The sequence below is a fragment of the Gossypium arboreum genome, chromosome 7, assembly GCF_025698485.1.
Source record: "Gossypium arboreum isolate Shixiya-1 chromosome 7, ASM2569848v2, whole genome shotgun sequence".
NCBI classification, from domain to species: Eukaryota; Viridiplantae; Streptophyta; class Magnoliopsida; order Malvales; family Malvaceae; genus Gossypium; species Gossypium arboreum.
The window spans coordinates 44352185-44376551 of record NC_069076.1 but is presented as its reverse complement, the minus strand read 5'-3'; the positions used below and the strand labels follow the sequence as shown (position 1 = coordinate 44376551).

At 34.6% G+C, this 24367-nt stretch overlaps 1 non-coding gene across 1 annotated transcript; it reads right to left on the bottom strand.

Annotated features, from left to right (window-relative positions):
• Positions 1-22825: 22825 nt before the first annotated feature.
• LOC128296224 (small nucleolar RNA R71) lies at positions 22826-22932 on the bottom strand. Its single transcript, XR_008286773.1, has one exon. It is a non-coding gene; the product is annotated as a small nucleolar RNA R71 (small nucleolar RNA).
• Positions 22933-24367: the final 1435 nt, after the last annotated feature.

Here is a 24367-nt window from a genome sequence, read left to right as displayed (position 1 = left end):
TGGTTGAAATGTGAAATAAATGAAAGTTTTGGGTTGCTAGGAACCTATAAATAATTCGGCCAAGTTTGGGTTTATTGAAATTATGTGAATTGTGAAATAAGGATTAAATTGTTAAAAGTATGAAAGTTTAGGGGCTAATGTGCAAATAGGCCTAAATGTATGTTTTGGACTAAGTTGAATGAATGGTTGATTAAATAAGTTAATTTTAAATTCATATAGATCAAGAAAGAAAGAATTTGGACTTAGATCGGGGAAAAAGTAAGGTTATCGAGTAGTTGACCCGATCCATCACGAGGTAAGTTCGTATATAATGATTACATTATAAATGTATGTTAAAATGCTTTAATATTGCATAGTTTGTTAAAAAGAGATTATGAATAATGTATGAATTGTTAAAACGACTCTACGAATGCATTTAATGATAGAAACAAAAACTGTGAAAGCCCGATTAAACCTTAAGAATAGTTTTGGATACTATTGACATGTTAGTAAGTGATACATTGAGTTAGCTTCAGGCCATGATATTAGCACTTCGAGTGCGTATTTTATCGATTTGGCTTCGGGATATGCATATCAGATGATTTGGCTCCGGGACGTGATAATAGTTCTTTAGATAAGTTACCGTGATTTAGCTACTGGCCATTGTATAGGTACTTATCTTACAAGACTCCTGAGTATCTGATTTCTATTCCAAATGGTTCAACAGGTGAACAAACGATGTGGTTGAGGAAGAGGTTAGTACGAGGCGATATAGGTATGTATAAAACCTATTCGAGTATTAAATAGTAAAAGTTCGATGAAATGGTATTTGATTATGTTTTGAAACATGAGAAAGGTTTGTAGTTAATGTGTACATGGTTTTGTCATATGTAATTGGTTGATTTGCATTGATTCGATGAATAAAGTTATTCAGATATGAGCTTACTAAGCTTTGAAACTTACTTCGTGTTATTTTTTTATGTTTTATAGTGAATCAAGGCTAGCTTGGATCTGGGAGTCGTCGGGAACATCATTGCACTATCAAACATCTAAGTTGGTACTTTTAAGTTAAGTTTTGAGTAAATGGCATGTATAGGGACTTTGGTCATTATGGTATATGTGAAGCTTATGAAGTTAGCCATTTAAAATGGCTTGTAAATGTAACTGTTTTGGTTTGTATATATAGCCATGAGTGATGGCTTATTTTTGTATGTTTTGGTATGAATGTGGTGATGGTTTTATAGTTGCTCAAATGGTTAATTGATGTGTGTAGTATAAATGCTTGAGAAATGCCTTGATGAGATATGATTTTAGATGTTGTGCTGGTTATTTATAGGGTAAGTTATGTATGTGTAAATTATGGTAAATGAGCCATATTTTTTGATATTGTTTTGGCATGTATTTGGCTAATTAAATAGTAGTGATTTGAGATTTGGAATAGATGAAATTATAATGGTATGAATTGTGCATTTGGTTAATGATTTTGGCTACCTAATTGTATGATGAAATGGTACCATTTTCTCTTTTATAGGTATACTTGGTGGGGTGGCAAAATGGCTGGGCAAATAGCCTATTTTTGTCCACCCGGATAGAGACACATGCTTGTGTCTCAGCTATGTACGACACACGGTCATCGTATACAGTCGTGTGTCCACTGATGATGCTTAGAAATCAAGTCAGTGAGTTACACGGCTTAGACACACGGGCGTGTGGTCGGTCGTATGTCCAAGTCAGTATACCCTCTAGTTTTTAGACAACCTGGTACACGAGTGTGTCCTTAGCCGTGTGATACAAGTTAGTATGTATGTGCTGTTTCCACACAGCCTGAGACACGGGCGTGTCTGAAGCCGTGTGATGCATATAGCCTGTTCACACAAGCATGTGACCCTTATATGGTTGAAATTTTTCTAAGTTTCCAAAATTTTCATATGTTATCAGTTTAATCCCGAATCACTTCTAAAGCATGTTTAAGGCCTCGTAGGCACTTATAAGGGACAATGTGTTTGTGCTTAAATGGTATTTAAGTATAAATGCATAAATGCATAAATGTATGAGTTATGTATGTTAAATGATGTGTATTGATCAGTAGTACCTTGTAACCCTACTCCAGCGGCGGATACAAGTTAGAGGTGTTATACGGTCTTTATTTTAAATTGTTTTTCCAAATAAAAGTGGTCTTAAACTAAGGGAATATCACTCTGGTAAAGGGGGTATCGACCAAATTGGATAATGGTCTTTTCTTTAAAGAAAAGTAGATAGGTGTGTTCTCTGATTGGGTCAACCTGTGACACCCCATACCTAGATTTGGTAATTGAGTCGGGCTTGGGTTGTTACACACAAGGTATGCCTTGTGGTGAAAAACTATGTAATTTTTGGTTTTTTATTTATTTTCTAGCAATAGAACCATGGAAACCTTGGCTGAAAATTTTATTTTAATTACCCATTTCCTTATATATCTATTTAGTAATTGTTAAAGATATAATTATGATATATATATATATATATATATGTAAGAGATGATCCACAATTGATCGACTAAAGATAAGTGTGGTAATGAGAAAATACATGTGTTATATTGTTCTATTCACTTCTTTAGGTTATTTAATTACCGTGAAAAGTGTGGTAATGAGAAGGTGCATTTCTAGGATTGGCCTTTGTGAGAAAAGACTTGGTTTTTAAGTGGTCAAATATGACTCACCTCCTTTTCCTGGGCCCCTACCTGGTGCACGGTTGACATTCACTTCTATGGTTTTTCCCTTAAAAGAAAAATTGTGGAGAATCAAAATTGTTAATTTTATGAATAATTGAATGTGAATATTATAAAATTGTCATAACATGGCATGCATATATGAGATAAGCATGGCATATAGTTTAGGAAAAAATGCTACATGTATTTTTCATGCATATATTAATTATTCATGATTAAAACTGGAAATTAAAACTTTACATGTTTTTAAAATATTTAGTGGAAGAAGCTCCCTAAACAAGACCTACAACCTCTATCAATGGTCTTTTGTGATGTCATGACAAGTACAGTACTGTATAGTAGGATTGCTATATGGTTTCACTAAGGAGATTTCCTAAAAGAGAGGAAAATTCTCTTGTGATCAAATGATAATTGGACCAACCCATGTGGTAGGCATTATCATATGATAGGTCAAAAAATTCTATATTCAAAAGAGGACAACTAATCAAAGCATGTTTCTTAGTAAGATTGTCCCACAATGGCTCATTTGTGGTGCATGATGTGATAAGTGTTGAGTTGATGGTTATACACTCAAGATATTCTGGTTAAGTCACTCCCCATGGAGCTCTACCCAAATGTTACATGATTATTAGTATGTATGAATGCCAAAGGGATTAGGTTCATGTACTAACTGGATGGAAATCTATGTTCTTACTAGTTGATCATGGTCACTCCACGGTGGCTTGGTGTGGAAAATTATCATTTTAATGGCTTACAAATGTTTTTTAAGGTTTAGTGTTGCCATTGAGGGATAGTTGAAGTTCTAGAGGTTAATTTGATAGATTTTAAGTTTACTATTGAAAAAAGAGTAAATTGTAATGTCAATTGATGATTGTGTGATATAGGGACTATATTGCAAAAAATATGAAATTTATGGTATAATTGATAAATTGGAAGTCTTATAGGGACTAATGAGTTTAACATAAAATTTGGGGTTTAATTTTGAAAGTTATGCTAGTCCCAGTTTTAAGGACTAAATTGAATCAAATGAAAAAGTTACATAAATTAGAAATTGAATGTGAAATTCTATTGTGTATTGATGACATGTCTTGATGTTTTAATCCATAGCTAACATCGTTTCGTATCCCTCAAAAAAAAAAGGAAAAGATAAAGTTGTTGACGAATAGCTCGGAGTCCACAGTTTGTATTTCTATAATCTGAACTATCTCGAATCTTGCATTTTAAATTACTTTGCATGGTAAGGTATTAAGGTGAGTTAGATGTGAAAAAAATGTTTTGAATTGATAAATTTGAATTGAATGAAATTGATTGAATGATTGGTTGTGATAATGGACTTGAATTAATAGTTATGAAAATAATGTATAATGGTTTATATGTTGAATTGAGTTGATATGGAAAAGAATAATGTTGATAGGTGCATGACAATGTATTATGGATTGATGAAATTAGGATGTGATATTGAGGAATTGGTTTATGAATTGAATCGAGAAACATGTTACCTTATTAACTGTTCGGGTAGAGTCGAGTATAATTGGCATGCCATACAATGCGAATAGTTCAAGGTTATACAACTATCTGTTGGGGGTGTTAAGTAGCCCATTTTTCGGTTATACCGACCAGTGTTGAGCACATCCATTTGTCGATTTTTACCGAGCAATGTAGGGCACAATTTATTGTTTCGGTTATCCAATAGGCATTGGGTGTCAAATTAGTGTGTTGGTTGGATCTGCGTATCTGTTCGAGTCATGTTAATAAGGAAGTAAAAATTGGAATCAAAATTACATTATGTGAAACAGGATGAACTAAAAATGACAATGATCTTTGAATGCATATTATGGAGATTGAATTGGCAATTGGATATGAAATGGACTATCTATTGGTATGATGAGCCGAGTAATGATAAAAATGCCCAATGAACATATGAAATTGTAAATTTTGATACTAAATGATATTTTAAATGGTTTGCTATGTACTTATATGGTAAGATGTGCTAGGTTGAGTAAAGTATATGTGAATTAGTCTAGATGATATGTTAATGAAATTGCATTATTCACTTTTAACTCATGCATTTAAGATGATTTATGTTATGTTTTAATGTTCTAGTTATAGAAATACCACTGAGTATACTCAGCTTACAATTTTGTTTTCTATGCTTAGGTTAGGTACATTTTGTTTTGATTGTCAACTTCAGCATCCAATGACAATCTCGAACTCAAGAGTTGGTGTTAATTTTGGTTTGTTCATGGCATGTACCTAGGAAAGTTATGTGGTTTTATAGGTTATGTTTTGGATTAATTAGTATTTTGAATGCCTTGTGAATATGTATATATATAAGTTGGTAAAGATCCTTATACTTGGTAAACTTTTTGGATTGTTAGGTATGCATGTTATAAGTCTTAAATGGTGATAAGGTAACATGTTTATAATGAGTCTAGTGACTAAATGGTATGCATATGCTAAGTTTGAATGGTTTTGGTAAAGATTTATGCATGTTTATATGGTTCATAATAAATCATTATGGGTTGTTATAAATGGTTAAATGTTGTATGTCTTGTTAATGGAATTGTGGTGCCTTGGAAGGAATTGGATGGTTTTGAGTATGGTGTCTTTTTGAATTTAAAATGTTAAATCGAGGTGCCAATGGTGGCCTATTGGTTAGGCACTTAGGTTGATTATTTAAGTGATAATTTTGACATGTTGGAAATGGGTAGGTATGTCCTTAGTTGATAGCTTTATGTTTATAATTGTATCTAAGGGGTACCATTTGAGTTTAGGTGATTTGGATTGAAATATACATTTTAAAGATTAGATTTTACCATTTTTGGGCTTAACTATCGATATTTTGGCACTTAGTATCGATACTTGACCATATAAACAATTTTTAAATAAACATAATGCCAAAATGGTATCGGTATTTATATGAATATCAATTCTTTTCATTAAATATCGATACCCTTGTTTTGCATAACAAACTGAATTGTGTTTTGGTATCAAATTTTAATAAGGTAACGGTATGGTATTGATACCTAGCTATTAATTTTCTATACCAGTTTTAGAATTTTAGAATTTTATAATTTGAACCTATTTCATGCTTGAATTTCACAATTAAGCCTTCGTAGACTTCAATTTATTGTATTGTAATGTGTATGAATGATACTTATTTAAATTGTACATAATTATCTTGTTTTTGCATGTGGCATCCTATTATTCGGGTTTGACGACCAAATCAGGTAAAAGGGTGTTACACACTAATCATGTTTGTGTTTCTTTATAGGGGTTTGAGAAGGGATAAGAGTTTATCGTTGCGTATTAGAAACAGAACAAGCGTGGCAATTGAAGTAGTGGGAGATGTACATCTTTCTTTTGATAATTTTAGGAAGATTATTTTAAGAGACGTTTTCTATGTACCAAGTTTCGACAGAAAATTAATTTCTGTTGCATGTTTATAAAAATACAGCTTGACTGTGACTTTTTGTAACACCCTAAACCTGGCCTAAACGTTATGGCCGAGTCTGCGATGTCACATTGAAGTGTATTTTGAAAAGCGTCGCTCTGTTCGAAAAGTTCATACTATATGAAAATCCCTCGTAGTGATCTTTTACAAAAGTTTAAAGTGAAAAGCTCCGGTAGGTTTAGCAAACGTTTAATCATTTTAGGTTTTTGTTACACTTTAAAGACATTTTTTGTTGTGAAAGCATTTGAAATATATATTGCAATGGCATGATGTTTTGAAAACATTTTTCTTTCGAAAATTTGCGTCCTACTACTAGCAGATATAAATCAAAGTGAGTAATCCCAAATTAAAGTAAAAATTTAAGAGGCCTTATTACATAACAAAAACCCAAATAAAATAGCTTAAAGATCAAAAGTTTAAATCAGTAGCAAAAGCAATTGTGTGGCCTCCATCGAGTCCTAAATACTATCTTGTAAACATCAGTCTCCTTGAACCTCAATTGATGGTACCCTGATCGGAGATCAATCTTAGAGAAGGCCGAAGCTCCTCAGAATTGATCGAATAGATCGTCTATCCTCGGTAGGGGGTGCTTATTCTTAATAGTCAATTGGTTCAGTTGCCGGTAATTGATGCACATACGCACAGTTTAATCCTTCTTTTTCACAAATAAAATCGGTGCTCCCCACGGACACACACTAGGGCTGATGAATCCTCAGTCCAGTAACTCTTGAATCTGAGCTTTAAGCTCCACAAGCTCCTTCGGTACCATTCTATAAGGGGCGATAGACACCAGAGCTATACTAGGCAAGAGCTCTATCCCAAACTCCACTTCACGGTTAGTAGGTAACCCAGGCAGTTCATAGGGAAATACATCAGGAAAATCCTTAACCGTTCTGATATCTTTAATAGAAGGAACCTCAGAATCGAAAACTCCAATGTAGGCTAAATACGCCTCACACCCCTTACGAGCCAACTTCTCAGCTCTGAGTGCAGAAATCACATTTGACAGATAATTTGACGCTCCCCAATCATAACCACCTTGTCAGCATCCGCAGTTTTTAATATCACCTGCTTAGCAGCACAATCCAAATTCATTTTATGCTTAACCAACCAGTCCATGCCCAGTATCAAGTCAAATTCTCCAAAAGGGAGTTCCATTAAATCTGCCAAAAAGATCCTTCCTTGAACCTCCAAAGGTACATCCTTAAATAGTTTATTCACTCTCACTGACTACCCTAACGGACTCAACACAATAACTTCACTAGTAGTGTTTTCCACCATAATACCCAAAGTCTCAGACACAGTGCACGCTGTATAAGAATGTGTAGATTCAACATCAATCAATGCAGTATAAGGTACATTATGGATAAAGAACGTACCCGTAATAACATCTAGAGTGTCTCCGTCCTCTTGGCGACGTGCAGTGTAAACCAGTGCCAGCTGCTTCCCCTCAATATGACCAGCACCTCTGCCCGGTGCTCTACGACCATGGCCCATACCATTTCTACCTCTGGCCTGACCATAGCCTCTCGATTGCTACTGAACACCTCTCGGTGGCTGAACAATACCCATACCAGTAGCTTGTATCAGATCGGACCTCCTTGGACAATCTTTGGTTCGGTGCTCCATAGATCTGCACCTCAAACATGCCCCTAACCTCTTCCAACACTCACCCTGGTGGCGTCTCCCACAATCAGCACAAGGCTACGGTCCAGTAGCAGCAACAGGGGCCCCAACTCTGACCAGCCCATCAAACCTGGCCTTCTTCTTAGGCCCTACAGCTAAACTTGAGGGCTCCCAAACCCTCTTGTTCCTTCCTTTTTCCTTCTCACGATTCCGGGGCTTAATGCGCTTCACATCCTCGGCGATCTTTGCCTTTTCCACTAACACAGCAAAATCTCGCTCCCTCTGTGGAGCTATCAGAGTTCGTAGATTATCTCTGAAGCCATCCTTGAAACAAACACAACGTTCATACTCAGTTGCCACCATCCCACGTGCATAGTGGCTAAGTCGCAGAAATTCTACCTCGTATACAGCCACAGATTTATCGCCCTAGGTCAAATTTAGAAACTCCCTCCTCTGAGCATCCACATAACTAGCACCCACATATTTCCTTTGGAATTTCCCTTGGAGCACATTCTTGAAAAATTCCCAAGTCAACCGGTTGGGCTGAGTACCTTCTTTCACTGTAAGCCACCACTGATAGGCTTCATCTCCTAACAACGACACTGTACCTTTTAGTTTCTATTCTGGGGTACAGTCAAGGTCATCCATGATCCTCTCTGTGGCCTCAACCCAATATTCAGCCACATTAGGGGCAACTCCAGCAATACCCCTAAAGGTCTCAGCCCCATTAGACCTGAGTCGTTCTATCACCGACCCATGCCCCATAGTACCAGTATTAGGCCCAGCAACCCTTTTCAAAATTCGCAACATAGCTTGGGATCGTGTGACCCAGTTTCAGTTATAGATGAAGCCAATGCCTCTCTACCTTCATTGTTAGGCATATGGCCCGACGCAGACGATCAGCCCGAGCACCTCTATAGCCTCCGCCACGGCCTCTTGTACCCCTTCCACGAGTACCTCTAGTGCTCATTATCGAATTATGCTTTATCTATTTTAACAGTTTTATGCGTCATTTTTACAGTTTCAGTTTTTATTAATGGATGTTTTGTGAGAACAGTATTAATAATTTAGAATTTTTGTTTTCGTAGATCGTAGTCTTACTACAGTTTTAGGTTACCCTAACAAAGTGTCTCAGTACAGTCTATTGCCTATAGTAATCTCAGTATTTCAATTTACTCAAGTAATAGTTTCAGAGCACTTACAGGATCGGTGCCAGAGACTCGGTGTGCCACACATTCAGTAAAACACTTCCATTTATTTTTAAATCATTTGAAATAGTTCTTTTTTGAAGTTTTAAGTTTTTTTAAGAAAATAAATCCACAACCAAGTTTTACAACCTGGCTTTGATACCACTAAATGTAACACCCCAAACCCCGCCTAAACGTTATGGCCTAATCTGCGATGTCACGTTGAAGCGTATTTTGAAAAGCGTCGTTCTGTTCGAAAAGTCCGCACTATATAAAAATCCCTCGTAGTTATCTTTTACAAAACTTTAAAGTGAAAAGCTCCAATAGGTTTAGCAAACGTTTAATCATTTTAGGTTGTTGTTACACTTTAAAGACATTGTTTGTTGCGGAAGCTTTTGAAATATATATTTCAATGGCATGATGTTTTGAAAACATTTATCTTTTGAAAATTTGCGTCCTACTACTAGCAGATATAAATCAAAGTGAGTAATCCCAAATTAAAGTAAAAATGAAAGGGGCCTTATTACATAACAAAAACCCAAATAAAATAGCTTAAAGATTAAAAGTTTAAAACAATAGCAAAAGCAGTTGTGTGGCCTCTATCGAGTCCCTCGCAGCACCGACTCACCTAAGGTTTACCTGCACAGGAAAGCAGAAGGGTGAGTTTATGAAAACTCAGTGTGTATTCCCTTTTTAATAATCAGTCAAGCAGTAGGCAAATACAGTTTGGGCCTAAGCCCGTTTCAGTGACAATCCAGTATCAGTGTGAGCCTTAGCCCATTACAATACCAGCATCAGTGTGGGCCTTAGCCCATTACAGTAACAGTATCAGAAATGCATACAGAAGTCCTACACATCCATCCTCTACACTCTACTCCGTCTAGCCCTACACTCCGTGTGGGGATAAAATCAACCCGCCTATGCCTACACTCCAAATATAGCACCAGTTGTGGTACTAAACAGTATTTGTAGTAGAGTTGCCAGTACAATACACTTCCTCCAAATAAATCAAACCCACCCCCATGCAACATGTCATGTCTTAATATCATACGTGTATGCAAAATGTTATGCTCGAATACATTTAAACATATCATAGGGGTATATTAGTTAATTTACCTCATAGGGTTATAACAGTCATTTTATCAGTATGGGGTCTAAGCGTAATTACTGACCCAACAGTAGGTCCATAGTCATCTTGGGCGACCCGTGCAACCTTAACGGTCAAAAAGTGAAAATAGGCCCAAAGCCCATAACACGGCCCATGTGAGCCCAATAAGCCCAAAAATGGCCTTGGCCGTGTGAACTACACAGCCTAGCCCAATAATCTCCATACGTCCGTGTGGTTTACCCATGTGGGCCTACGAGCCCATGGGCCACACTGCCCATTTCAGCCCTACGTGGCCCAAAATGACCTAAGCCCATGAAATCGCTCATGAGGGCCTCTATTGTCTTATGCCCATGTTTTATGCATTTGAACCACCACACGAGTGAGCACACACTCGTGTAGCGTGAATAGATTTATTTTTCGGCTTTTACCGATTAACCGTTATCGTAGTGTGATTACACACCTGATTGTGAAGAATGCTAAAAGTCCACAGGCACCACAGCCTACATTCATACATGACATACAATAAATCTTTTAAACACTTGGGTTAAACACCCTCTTAATAACACTTAATCCCAACACAGTGATTATTAACTGGCTTGATTGACAAAAGCGTTTCAGCCCACTTATCCCACTGACCAAGAGTAACTTCAAGATCCTTGGCAAAGATCTGCATTAAAACCTAATTTGTTAACTAGAACCCTAAACGTAAACAACTTGAACCTAATATGCAACTTACTGAAATGTAGAATAGAAGGCATTCGGCCAAAAGATCACAAGAGAGAACACGCAAGGTAGAAAAGTAGAGTAAGAAAAAAAAAGTCAGCTTAACCAAAATAATAATCGAAAGAAAACACAATCACAAAACGCAGAAACCCGAATGGTCAAGGAAATGTTCGACTACCAAAAGCACAACCAAAAGAGAAGAATAGTTACTGAAAAAGAGAGAAAAAACTAAACAGTTTCGGCACTAATTGCCTATAACTGATTTTGGCACAAGGAGAATCCCACTTTCGGCAAACTATTACCACTCCCCCCACTCATTGATCCACTCCTCAAATCCCTCCTATAATCTTTCACCCTACCAATTTGAACCCCTTTCAAACTCCTTAGAGTTTTGGCTAACCTAAAACACCTCTACCACGCTTGTAGCAAAATAAAAACACTCTGTTTCCCCCACTTGGATTCGAACCCCTGATCTCTAGCCTCCTCAACACACCACTCATCCCCTTAACCAACAGGCTTCTTATGCTAAGAAATAACCACATAAATTTAAGAATCCCACTGCCAAAAGACAGGTTAATTCCTTGAAAAAAAACAAAACTTTTGCCCATGCCCAGGCTTGAACCCAAGACTTCTCTGACACTTCCCAGAGCATTTAACCACTAAAGCAAGCAAGCCAATATAAAACATAACATACAAATTTAATCACTAAAGATTTGGGGCATTACACTTTTAATAATGGAATTGCAATATTTAGAAATTGCAATCTTATCTGTAATAGATGAATGTCAAATAATCTCTATTTTATCAAAACAAAGATGTACACACTGCTTGAGACTGAAATATCAAATTAAAGACTTAAAACTTCTTACTCTAATGAGGCGTACCTTTGGTATTTGAGACTTGGTCATATTAACTGAGAAAGGATCACTAGGCTTGTGAAAGATGGCATCTTAAGTTCATTTAAAGAAGTTGATCTTCCATAATGTGAATATTGCTTAGAAGGTAAGATGACTAAGCGATCTTTTAATGCAAAAGGATTGAGGGCTGGAAACCCTCTAGAACTTGTGCACGCTAATACATGTGGCCCCATCAGTATTAGTGTAAGAAGCGGTTATGATTAGTATGTAACCTTTATTGATGACTATTCAAGATATGGTTATGCATACGTAATACACCACAAGAGTGAAACCTTTGTAAATTCAAAGAGTTTGGTACAAAAGTGGAGAAACAACTAGGTTTACCCATAAAGACACTTCAGTCTGATCAAGGTGAGGAATATTTATCTAATGAGTTCTTAAGGTACCTTATAGAGAATGGGATTCTATCCCAGTTAGCCACGCATGACACTCCACAATAGAATGGTGTGGTAGAGAGAAGAAATAAAAAATTGTTCGACATGGTATGTTCGATATTAAGTTATTTGAAGTTGTCAATCTCTTTTTGGGGATATGCTATGCAAATGACTTACTATTAAAGTGTCAACTCATGTAACACCTTTAACCTGTACCCGTAGTCAGAACAGGGTTTTAGAGTATCACCAAAACTTTCAGAACAATTTTCCATTAAACCACGTAAATTACTATTCATTTATCGAGATCATCCATAACATCCCTTGATCGAGCCCTCAAGGCCAGATACGAGAATTAGAATCAAATCAAGAATTAATCGAGACCTCTAAGAATTTTTTGTGAATTTACAAAATTTTTCCAATGTGCAGGCCTCACACGTCCGTGTGGTCCAAGAGACATGCCGGTGTGGTCCAAGGGACACGCCCGTGTGACCCTGGGACATGCCCATGTTGGAGGCTGTCTTTGCGCCTGTGTAACTCTTTGACTTCTACACACGGCCATGCCACACACCCATGTGCTAGGCCATATGGTTAATTAATTAATTTGAAATTAGGTAAGGTTTCGCACGCCCATGATCGAGGCTGTGTGGCATACACAACTGAGACACAAGCCCGTGTGACCAATTCTGAGCATTCTATTTCTCAAAATTAAGGTGCAGGGGACACACGGCCTAACCATATGCCCATGTCACCAGGCCGTGTGTCACACATGGTCTAGACACACACCTATGTGTCTGCCCATGTGGACATAATGAAGCCACTTCTAGCTTCATTTCTCACCCAAAATTTCACCCAAGACCTGCACTTGAAACACACAACCAATACCAACCATTCCAAGCATTCAAAATAGGTAGTTTCATCATTTAACATGACATATCATTGCAAGCACAAGTGTTAATAAACTTACCTTAGATTAATTTAGGCATCCACAACATTGATCACATATTCATGACATAACACCTGTGTATATGTATATCATCTTAAAAGGCTATGTCCAATTAATGCTAACTATAATGGGTTCTGAAAATTTTTTTCTAGAACATTGAAAAGCTTGATGCATTTTTTTTTGAAAAGGAATATCTTTTTGTAGTAGTTGGCTTAATGGTTTCAAGACTTGTACAAAATCTTTTATGAATCATTTGTTAAAGCTGACATGTCTTAAGAAGTTTCTCACTCCTCGAACATTTTTTTAATGTGTTAGCTTCTGTGTTACTTCAATCTTAGCCTTATCGACTTCCATGCCTTTCTTTGAAATATGATGCTCAAGAATGATCCTGTAACACCCCAAAGTTGGCGGATCCATGAATAAGGCATGTAGATATGAATCTAGTGCACTATGGTAGAATAGTCTGTCGTTTTACAAACTTCTGACAAACTAAAGTTGGCACATAAAGAATTCATCCGTAGAAATCTAAGGATTTCATCTAGGGGTATTCTTCAATAGAAGAAAGAGTACGACAAATGAAAGATACGCCTAAGAGTTTTAACTAAACATGAAGCGCCTACTAAGAATATGGGAAAGCTGTAAGGGACTAAAGTGTCTTTCAAATATTAGTAAAATGTCTGTAATAAGGATTCTAATGGAAATCTTATGATCGTTTAAGCAATTGCTGCTAGATCAGAAAGGACTGCCGAAGCAGAAGCTCAGGGTCAAGATAAAGGTAGGTCTCTAGTGAGTCTCAAAACCTGACTCCTACATGTTATGTAATTATGCGAATGCGTGTCTTGAGTTATACTTCATAATTATATGGGTTCAATGCCTGAAAATTTTTGAGTAATGTAAAAAGATAAGAAAGAGATTTGTTGTGTAGCCTCTAGTAGGGCAGCTATAATGCTAATTGGATTGATAGACGAGATAAATATGTAACAACCCATTTTTAGTCAAATCGGAACAGTGGTTTTGGAACTACAAATCTGAGGTCAGAATAATTATTTTATTATTATTTTAATGTTTATAGCATGAAAATATGATTGTGAAAAATTTTCGTTAAGAAAATTTATCATTTGAGTGCTTAATTTGAGAAAAAGGACTAAATCGCGTAAATTGTAAAAGTGGAGTTCTATTAGCTAAAGGTATCTAATAGCTATGGAACCTTAAATTGAAGGTCCTTATGTTGTAATTAGACCATGTTTAAAATGAGTGGACAAAGATGGACATTTATCAAATGTTTTAAGTGATTAATTAACAAGGTTAAAATGGTAATTTATAAAATAAGTTAAGTAAAACAATTAAAAAAAAGTTATCATCTTCCTTGTTTATTTTTTCCATCGAAATTAAGAAGGAAGGAACTCCATTTTTGCATTTGAAGGTTCGGCTAAGTCTTTTTGTGCATGTAAGTTATTTTTGACCCGGTTTTTAATGATTTCTATATTTTTATGATTGTTGTAACTAGGTCTAGCTAGCCCAGGGACTATTTTGCAAAATTTTTAAAGATTTTGAATGATTCCATTGATGAATACATGTGTGTTTTGATGTTTGATAATAGATTATGAATGTTGGTTGTGAATTATACAAGTTTTATAAATTGATTTTTAGTGAAAATGCAAATTAGGGATTAAATTGTAAAATGTGGAAACTTTGTTGTTAAAATGTGAAATAAATGAAAAATATGGGCTACTAGGGACCTAAATAAAACTTGTCTAGCATGGGTTGTGATTGAATTACTTGAAATTGTGTTTTTATAAAATAAGGACTAAATTGTAAAAGTGGTGAAACAATAGGGGCAAATCTATAAAAGTGCTTTATAGTGTGTTTTGGACTAAATTGAATAGAGAGATGATTGAATAAGTTAATTTTGATTATATTTAGATCAAGAAAGGTGAAATACAAACTTAGATCGAGGAAAGAACAATGTTACGGAATAGTTGATTTGTTTTGCCGTTTTAACATCCGAGGTATGTTCGTATGTGATAACCATTGTTATGATTATGATTTAAATGCTTGATATTGCATAAATTGTGTATACGAGACTACAGTCGTGTTTGACGATGATTCGGTTAATTATGGGCACTTAGTGTGCGAAACCAAGATAGCTTCGGATATATATATTTGCACTAAGTGTGCGAGATCGAGATAGCTTTGGCTATATATTTATATGCTCTTAGTATGGAGATTGATATAGCTTCGGCTATTTATTTGGCACTAAGTGTGCAAGTTTCCCGAATATTCAATAATATTCCGAATGGTTCAACGGGTACGTCATAGATCTGGATGAGTATGAGTTTGATACAGAATGGTACAGGTATGCACGTGAACCATACAAGTATTGAAATAAGGAGATATTGAAAGTGATAACAAATCTTATGAATGAAATTGTGATAGGATGATGATTCCTTTTGTGAATTGTATATTATGTTTAAATTATGCACATTTAGCAAGTTGACTTTAAATGCTATAGAACTTTCTAAGCTATAAAGCTTACTTTGTGTATTTCTCTGTGTTTGATAGTGAATTTAAAGCTAGCTAGGATTCGGGGATCGTCAGAGATCGCTTCACACTATCCACCTATCACTTGGTACCTATGAACTTTAGTATTTTAAGTATATGGCATGTATAGGGACTTTGGTCATGTTGGCTATGTTTTGGTAATAATTTTGGCCATTTGAATTGGCTTGTAAATGTATATGTCTTGGTTTGTATATAATAGCCATGAGAGTTGGCTTATTTTGAGTTAATTTGCTTGTGTATATGTGTATGTGCCTATAGTTTATGTTATGTAAATTGAGGTTGGTTTTGTGATGCTTATTAATAGTTGGCATTATGGAAGTTGAATGTTGACATTGGTGATGTTATTTGTTTGTGAATCAAGGTAAAGAATGTTTGTTTTAAGTAGCCATATTGATAATCTAAGTTAATGAGATTTTGGTTATGAATAGATTGGTATATTTTGCAACTTATGTGTATTAAGAAATGTGGTATAGAATATGCATGAATTAGGTTTGAACTGGCTGGTTTAAATGCCTATTTATGCCATGGGATGGTGCAAATTGATGTGTTGTAGGTACATTAAAATTTAGGTGGCAAATCGGCTTGGCATAAGTCAGTATGGCTATTTTTAGGGCATGTGATACACAGCTTGGCAAATTAGGTTTGAATTAGGCATGTGACTTGGCCTTGTGGCATAAGTCAGTATACCCTACAGGTTTGGCACTGCCTAGCACACGGCCTGGCATATGGGCGTGTATGGCTATTTTTAGGGCACACAAGCTAGCCACACGGGCATGTGTGTTGGCCGTATGACCCAAGTCAAAGACGGCCATGTGATCCCATTTCAAATGTTCATACGGCCTATGACACGGGTGTGTCTGTTGGCAGTGTGAGACGCATGGCCAGGCCACACAGGCATGTGTCCCCTGTTTTGAGAATTTTTTTTTTAGGTTTTGTGAAAGTTTCCTAAGTTATCGATTCAGTCCTGAACCACTCCCAAAGCATGTTTAGGGCCTCGTAGGCTCGTAATAGGGACAATGTGATTGTATTTGATTGGAATTACTTTTGGTTGATCATATTCAATTTGAATTGGATGGTTGTTTAAGTTGTAAGTTCGGTAATGCTCCGTATCCCTATTCTGACATTGAATACGGGTGAGGGGTGTTACAAAATATGTGGAAGAAGCCTATGGCATCCATCGAAATGGTCTATCAAGACAATAAACACAAGATTCTCTGGAAAGCCTTTGTGGCAATCTATCTTGAAAGCCTTTGTGGAGAATCCTCTGGAAAGCCTATATGGCTACCTCATTTTAGAAGCCTTTGTGGCATGTTATCTCAGAAATTAGTGGAATAAGTTCTGTAATATTCAAGTGGAGAGATGCTAGTTTGCCGTATGTGAGATTTGAGTATGATGGTGAGGCGTTTTCTGGTAGAATACTTGAAAAAAATAACTAGCTGTGGAATCCGCCAAAGTGATCTACCATGATAGGGATCTTAAGACATTTGGGATGTTGGTAGAGTATGAATCTGCCCATACCTGAGAACTATTGAATTTTGTATCCTAATAATCACGGGAGCATGTAAAGAATCTGCTGGGTAGATCTAAGAAGCGTAATTAGCTACAATCACTAGGGACTTGAGTAAAGTAGTTAACATGAAAAGCGAATAATATGGATAAGGGAAAAAATTGACTTATATCTGCTAATCAAGAATCAGAATTTTATTCGCCATTGTTTGAGAACAAAACCCAACTTAGGGAGTCAAAGGCATTTACATTTTCGTAGAAAAGGTAAAATCTGAGTGAGACTTGCAAGGTTCCTTGGAAACTTATAGACATGTTTTTGGGTTGCAGGTTTGTGAGTGGAACTTGTGCACCAGGAGGGACCAAGCCAAGATTGTGCCCGAGTAACAGTACGTGTTGCATCATTATGCAAACAGAGGGTACCTTAGAGGCATGGTGCTTAGTACACTACACCATAAAGAATCTGTTTTTAGCAAAGTTTTGAGTTGTAACCTCTTATACGGTTTTGAAGGATCTAATGTATTCTTAAATATTTTCTTTACTTAAATATTTTGTTCTAAAGATAGTTAATAAAATTAATATGAAGTATGTTTTAAAAATGGTTATACACTAGTAGTAAAAGAATTTTTGCTAAGTGTTTAAGTGTTGTAACGTCTGATATCAAAATCCGATAAGTCAGGTCAGGTAAAGGGTGCTACAAATCTTTTCTTTCACCATGAAATGACATTTTTCTCAATTAAGCACCAAGTTAGTCTCTTCACATCTTGTTAAGACCCGTTCGAGGTTGTGTAAACACTCCATTAAAGAATCTCCATAAACAGAAAAATCATCCATGGATATGTCTAATCTTGAAACAACCTAATGTTCAGTGATATTAGAAACAATAGTTTTGGAATCCTGTTTATTTGATGATCGAGTCATTAAATATAATTTATTAATATTTATGAGGTTATTATAGTATTATACTGAATTCTGGTCTAATAATTTTAGTTATGTGGAAAGTTAGTCAAGGTACAAGTTTATCGGTTCAAAAGTTAGTGGTTTTGGAAATTGAGGTATCGAGACCTCTTTTCTGTAAATTGAGTTCATAAATATTTACAGAGTTATTGTACATGTAAATTGAATTTTGATCCAGTAATTTTGTTGATTGAATGGTCAATTAGGGTATAAGGACTAAATCATAAAAATAGTAAAAGTTAATCGATAAATATTTCTATTTGTTAAATGACTTAAATGGTAATTGGCCAAGGTTTAATGTGTCAATTAGAACATTTGTTTTAGGTGGTGGACGAGAAATATATGTTATAATAATATTAATTAATATTAAAACATAATAAAATGTAAAAATAAGGAGTCTATCTTCATTTATTCTTCCTACCACCGAAATTTAAAAAAAAAAAACCACCAGGACACCATTTTTGATAGCTACAAGGTTCAACCAACTTTAATTCTTTGCATGGTAAGCCTAACCCTATTCGTTTTTTGTAAATTTTATGTTTTGGAAATCATTGTAACTTAATCTAGCTAACCTGAGTATTAAATCGTAAAATTGTTAAAGTCTGAAAATGTTACCATTGATGATTTTTGATGTTTTTAATATTGAATGTGGATTTTTAAGCTTGGAAATGATTAGGGACTAATTTGTAAAGTGGCTTTTGTTAATTGAGTTTAGGGACCAAAATGAGAATATATTGAAATTACCATGAAATTTCTATAATTATAGATATCAGAAGGCTGCAGAAGGATGTAATTGAAATCAGATTGTAAAACGAAGCTTGAATGTAAAAGATATAACTATTTCAGTTTTAGGGATTAAATTGAATAAAATGCGAAACTTTAGGAAAATTATGTAAAATGAAATTAAGTTTCTATATGCATATACTAAGATGTTATAAGACTATTGGAATTGATAAATTGTAATGAATTATTATAGATTTAGAATCAAATCAATCAGAAGTTAATCGAGAAATAGAAGAAATTGCAGATTAGTCCCTAACATTTTGTGGTTGTTGTTTTCCAAGTAAGTTCGTATGGAACTTATTGTATTTTCTTATTATTCTTGAATTGTGTGTTTTATATATATTAATTATACATATAATTGTAAATTTAATGACTTTTGGCATCAAATGGATTAAATTGTAAAATATGAAATACTTAATAAATATGAAAAGATTCATGACATTGAATGAATGTGGGAATGGTATGTAGTTGGATAACATGTATATGATGATGCTGCTTACTTTGTTTCATTTTTCCTATTTCTTGTAGTTATCATTTTGCAGGATTTGGCAATCGGATCAACTTGAAGGTCACACTATCCAACTATCTTTTGGTTAGGGGTAAGCAAAACTCAATTTAACTCAAAAAAATTGAAAAAAATTCAAATTTTGAGTTAAATGAAACAAGTTATTTGAGTCAACTTGAATTTGTTTTTCGAATTCCGAGTTCGAATCGAGTTTAGTTTTTAAATTTGAATAACTCTAATAATTCAAATAAACCAAATACCAAACTATAATATTTTATATTCTTATCCCAAACCCCCAAACCTTTTAATTTTCCCTCAATACTTTTACACCATCCCACTTCCCCCAAGACTTTTACTTCTCTCCCATCACACCCCATATACCCCAAACTCATTCCCCCCCTTCAAATTTTTTTTTTGAATATTTTCCCCTATTTACTTTCCGCTCAAAATTTTATTCCCCCAACCCTCAAAACTTTTTATTTCCCCCCTAAACTTTTACTTTTCACCCTTTACCCCAAATAAAAAATCATCCAAAAAAAATCCCTAAACATAAACTGTAATAAATTTATTTATATCTACTATTTATTTTTCCCCATTTACTTTCTCCCAAAATTTTATTCTCCCAACCTTCAAAACTTATTATTTTCCCCTAAACTTTTACTTTTCACCCTTTACCCCAAATAAAAAGTCATCTAAAAAATCCTAAATATAAATAGTAATAATTTTATTTAGATCTACTATTTATATTATTAAATTAAATTTCATATTTGTACTATGTATATTATTGAATTGTTTAATCAAATTAAATCTTTATAAATTTATGTTAAAATTGAATTATTGATGATATCATAAAATATTCATGTTAAAATTTTATGTTGGTATCAATTTCACATTTTATCTTTAATATAACTTTCATTAAAAAGTTACATTTTTTATATTTAATATATTTTTTAATTTCAAAATACATAGTGACATAAATCAAAAGATAATTGAAGCAACGAAGCAAGCAAATAAGCTAACCTGTTTATAAAAGTTTAATAAATAAATTATGAGGAGATGAAAGTTAATAACAAATTTGATTACGGTGGGCAAATTTAATTACGGTGGGTGACATTGGTTATAAGGATCCAAATTCATTTTTTAAAATTTAACTCGAACAAATATATTCGATTCGATTCGAATTCCATCTCACTCAATTCAATTCGAGAAAATTTCAAATCGAATTGGGATGATAAAATAGGATTCATCAACTCAATTAACTTGAAATTTTTTCATTTGATTCGATTCGATTCGGTCGAACACTCACCCCTACTTTTGATTGATCTTATAAATATTTTATTTCAATTATGTGGCATGTAATATGAGTGATTTGTATATCTAAGTGTTTTGCAAAAGTATGTCCTGTGATTGCACAAAGTATGTGTGCTTGTTGGCATATTAATGTGTTTGATCATGACATAAATTAATAGTTTTGAATTTGATCATTGAATTTGGCATGTGATGGAATCATATAGATACTTGGTTTATTAGATTATGTTACATATGGAAATGATGGGAAATATATGATTTTGTTAATGACTGATAAACGATAAAAGTAACATATTTTAATCCCGTTCTTAATGCCTTTTTAGATAATTATTTATGTAAATTGGTGAATTTGATGCTCTTAATCCTTTGTATTCATGTTTCTACACTTAGATGAGCATTTGGGAGTGAAAATTAGACAAAAATAGCACATTTTAGGAGCCACACGGGTTGGGCCTTCCCACATAGACTGGACACACTCCCGTGTGAGCCATATGACCATGTGCCAGCCGGTGTTGATTTCGCAACCTGCTCCCTAAACACACTGAAAAACATAATTTTTAGGCTTTCTGAGCATTCTAAAGTCTATAAATACCAAATAGAAGAAGAGATAGGGGAGCCATAAGAGAATATTGAAGAAAACAACTCGAAGAACACCATTGGAGCCAACTCTGAAGCAGATTCCTATCAAAATCGAAGACCTACTTTTAATTTCTTTTGAAGTTTTTATGAGTTTCTTTGTTTCTTGTTGTTTTTCCGACTTTGAGAGGTTTTCATACAGAATTATGAACTTATTCCCTAAATACCTAAGGAAGATGAAACTTATGATGAATTCTATTATTTAATTTCTATTTTACGCGATAAATACTTGATTCTTATTTTCCATTATGTGTGCTTATTTCTTGTTTGAATTTTTTTGGGATATTAATTCATGTTTAATATGCTTAATTTAGTGGAGGAAAAGTCCCTATTTAAGAGTAGATTGAACATAATTGAGTGAAGTTGCATGCAATCCTAGAAATAATACAACATAAATCTACCGAATTAGAGTAAAATCTAATAAGGGAATCAATAGATTATGGTAATGCGATGATAAGGGTTTTAATTAGAAAGAGATTTCCATTAATCAACCTAGAGTTAGTTGCTATTACCCTCGAAAGAGGTATTAACATAATTTAGGGATTTCTATGGATCAAGTCATCAAATGAATAAATCGTTTGATTCAGATTTATAATAATAGATGAAGTCTAGGTAGATTCTTTCCTGGGTATTGTCTCTCTTAATGGTTATTATTCGATTATTTTCCTATTTCATTCTTTGTTGAATCTTTAGTTAAATTAGTTTAATAATTTTAGTTTAAAACCTATCACTCTAAATTGTCGACTAAATAATAGAAAAAACAATAATTACCAATTCTCTTAGTCCTTGTAGATATGATATCTCTACTTACCGTAGCTATAGTATTTATCGATAGGTGCATTTACCTTCGTTATATTTTTAGTTAGTCATGTGAAACACATCAAGTTTTTGACACTGTTGCTGGGGACTAAAATATTAGGAACACTTTATTTTTATTAATTTAGCCATTTTTATTTTTATATTTTTGTTTTTAGTTTAATTTTTACATTCTAACTGTTCTTCTGTTTGTGTCTGGCAGGTTCTTTTGGTTTATGACTAGAAGAAACCTGTTGGGACCATTACTTTTTGACAGCAAAATTGAAAGTACTACTCATAAAAAATGTAGAGAAGTAAGGCCGAACTGACAAAATTTAGTAGATGAAAAAAAGGACAGCATTATTACTGAGGAGATGGGCAATAAAAAGAATATTCAACTACCTCCTGTAGCTGCAGCAGCTCCTGTTCTTTGTACTATGTACAATTATGCCAAGCCCACTCTGACTGGGGCTAAATCAAGTATTGTAAACACAATTTAGATGGTACAATAGTATTTCCAATTTGATAGTTTGCAATATGAAGTCCCAAATACTCATTTGGCTAATTTTCTAGAAATTTGTGATACTTTCAAGATTAATGGCGCCACTGACGATGGCATTCACTTACGGTTGTTCCTATTCTTGTCAAGGAATAAAGTAAAACAATGGTTAAACTCTTTACCATGGGGTTCCATCTCTACATGGGCTCAAATGAATGAGAAATTTCTGCTAAAGTACTTCCCATAGGCTAAAATAGCCAAGTAGAGGAACGACATATCGTCATTTGTTCAGATCGATTTAGAGACTCTATATGATGCATGGGAGAGGTATAAAGATCTATTGAGACGGTTCCCTCATCATTGGTTACGTCTATGGTTACAAGTTCAAACATTCTACAACAGTTTGAATCCCTCAACTAGGTAGTTAATCGACATGGTAACCGGTGGAATGCTGAACAATAAAACACCCGAAGCAGCTTATGAATTTATAGAAGAGATGACACTGAATAATTATCAGTGGCAAGTCACGAGGACAAAGTCGATGAAAGCAACTGATGTTTTTAATCTAGATGCAGTCAGCATGTTATCAAACCAAGTAAAAGTACTTAATAAGAAAATTGATGGTTTATATCTTTCTAGGCAAGTACATCCAGTGATGCAATGTGATAAAAATGGAGTTGGAATGAAGAATCCAAAATGTTTACCCTTCAGTCCTAACACAGAGAATGAGCAAGTCAATTTTATGGGTAACAATTCTAGACCTCAAAATAACCCTTATAGTAATAACTATAATGCAAGTTGGAGAAACCATCCCAATTTCTCTTAGGGTGATCAAGGAAATAAAAGAGCACAACCACCTTTAGGCTTCCAATAATCTTATGAGCAAGAGAAAAAGCCAACCTTGAGGAGATGTTGACAAAGTTTATCTCGATGTCAGAAACATGTTTTCAAAACACTAAGGTAGCACTAAAAAATCAGCAAGTGTTGATCTAAGGACTCGAGAATCAAATAGGTCAACTTCCTAAATTAATTTCAGAATAACCACAAGGTAGCTTGCCTAGCAATACTGAACCTAACCGTAGGGAACAACTCCACGCAATTACTGTTCGAGAAGTGGAAGGGTTAATTGAACCTGAAAAAGAGACAAGGCAAGAATAGGTGGTGAACAAGGATAAAGTTGAGAAAGACAAGAAAGAGCAAAATCAGATTGTCAAGGAATACAAACCTCGAGTGCCATATCCTAAGGCATCAAATAGAGACCAAAAAAATGAACAATATGGTGAATTCCTTAAGCTTCTAAAGAAAATTACACATTAACTTACCATTTGTTGAAGCTCTTTCGCAGATGCCAAATTATGTCAAATTCCTAAAAGAGCTGTCAACAAGCAAGAGGAAGATAGATGATTCATCAAATGTGGATCTCAACGTAGGTTGCTCAACCATTCTTCCGAATAAACTATCTAATAAACTAAAAGATCTAGGGAGTTTTACTATTCCTTACCTAATTGGTAGTATAAATATCAATAATGCTTTGGCTAATTTAGGGCTAATGTTAATGTCACGCCCTATAAAATGTTTAAACAACTAGGTCTTGGGAAACCCAAACAAACTAGAATGAGTATTCAACTAGCAGATAGAACCATTAGATATCCTAAGGGTATTATTGAGGATGTGCTTGTTAAAGCTGATAAATTCATATTCCCCATTGACTTTGTTGTGTTAAACATGGATGAGGATAGTGAAGTACCTTTGACTTTAGGTCACCCCTTTTTAGCCACTTCTAGGACTATAATAGATGTTG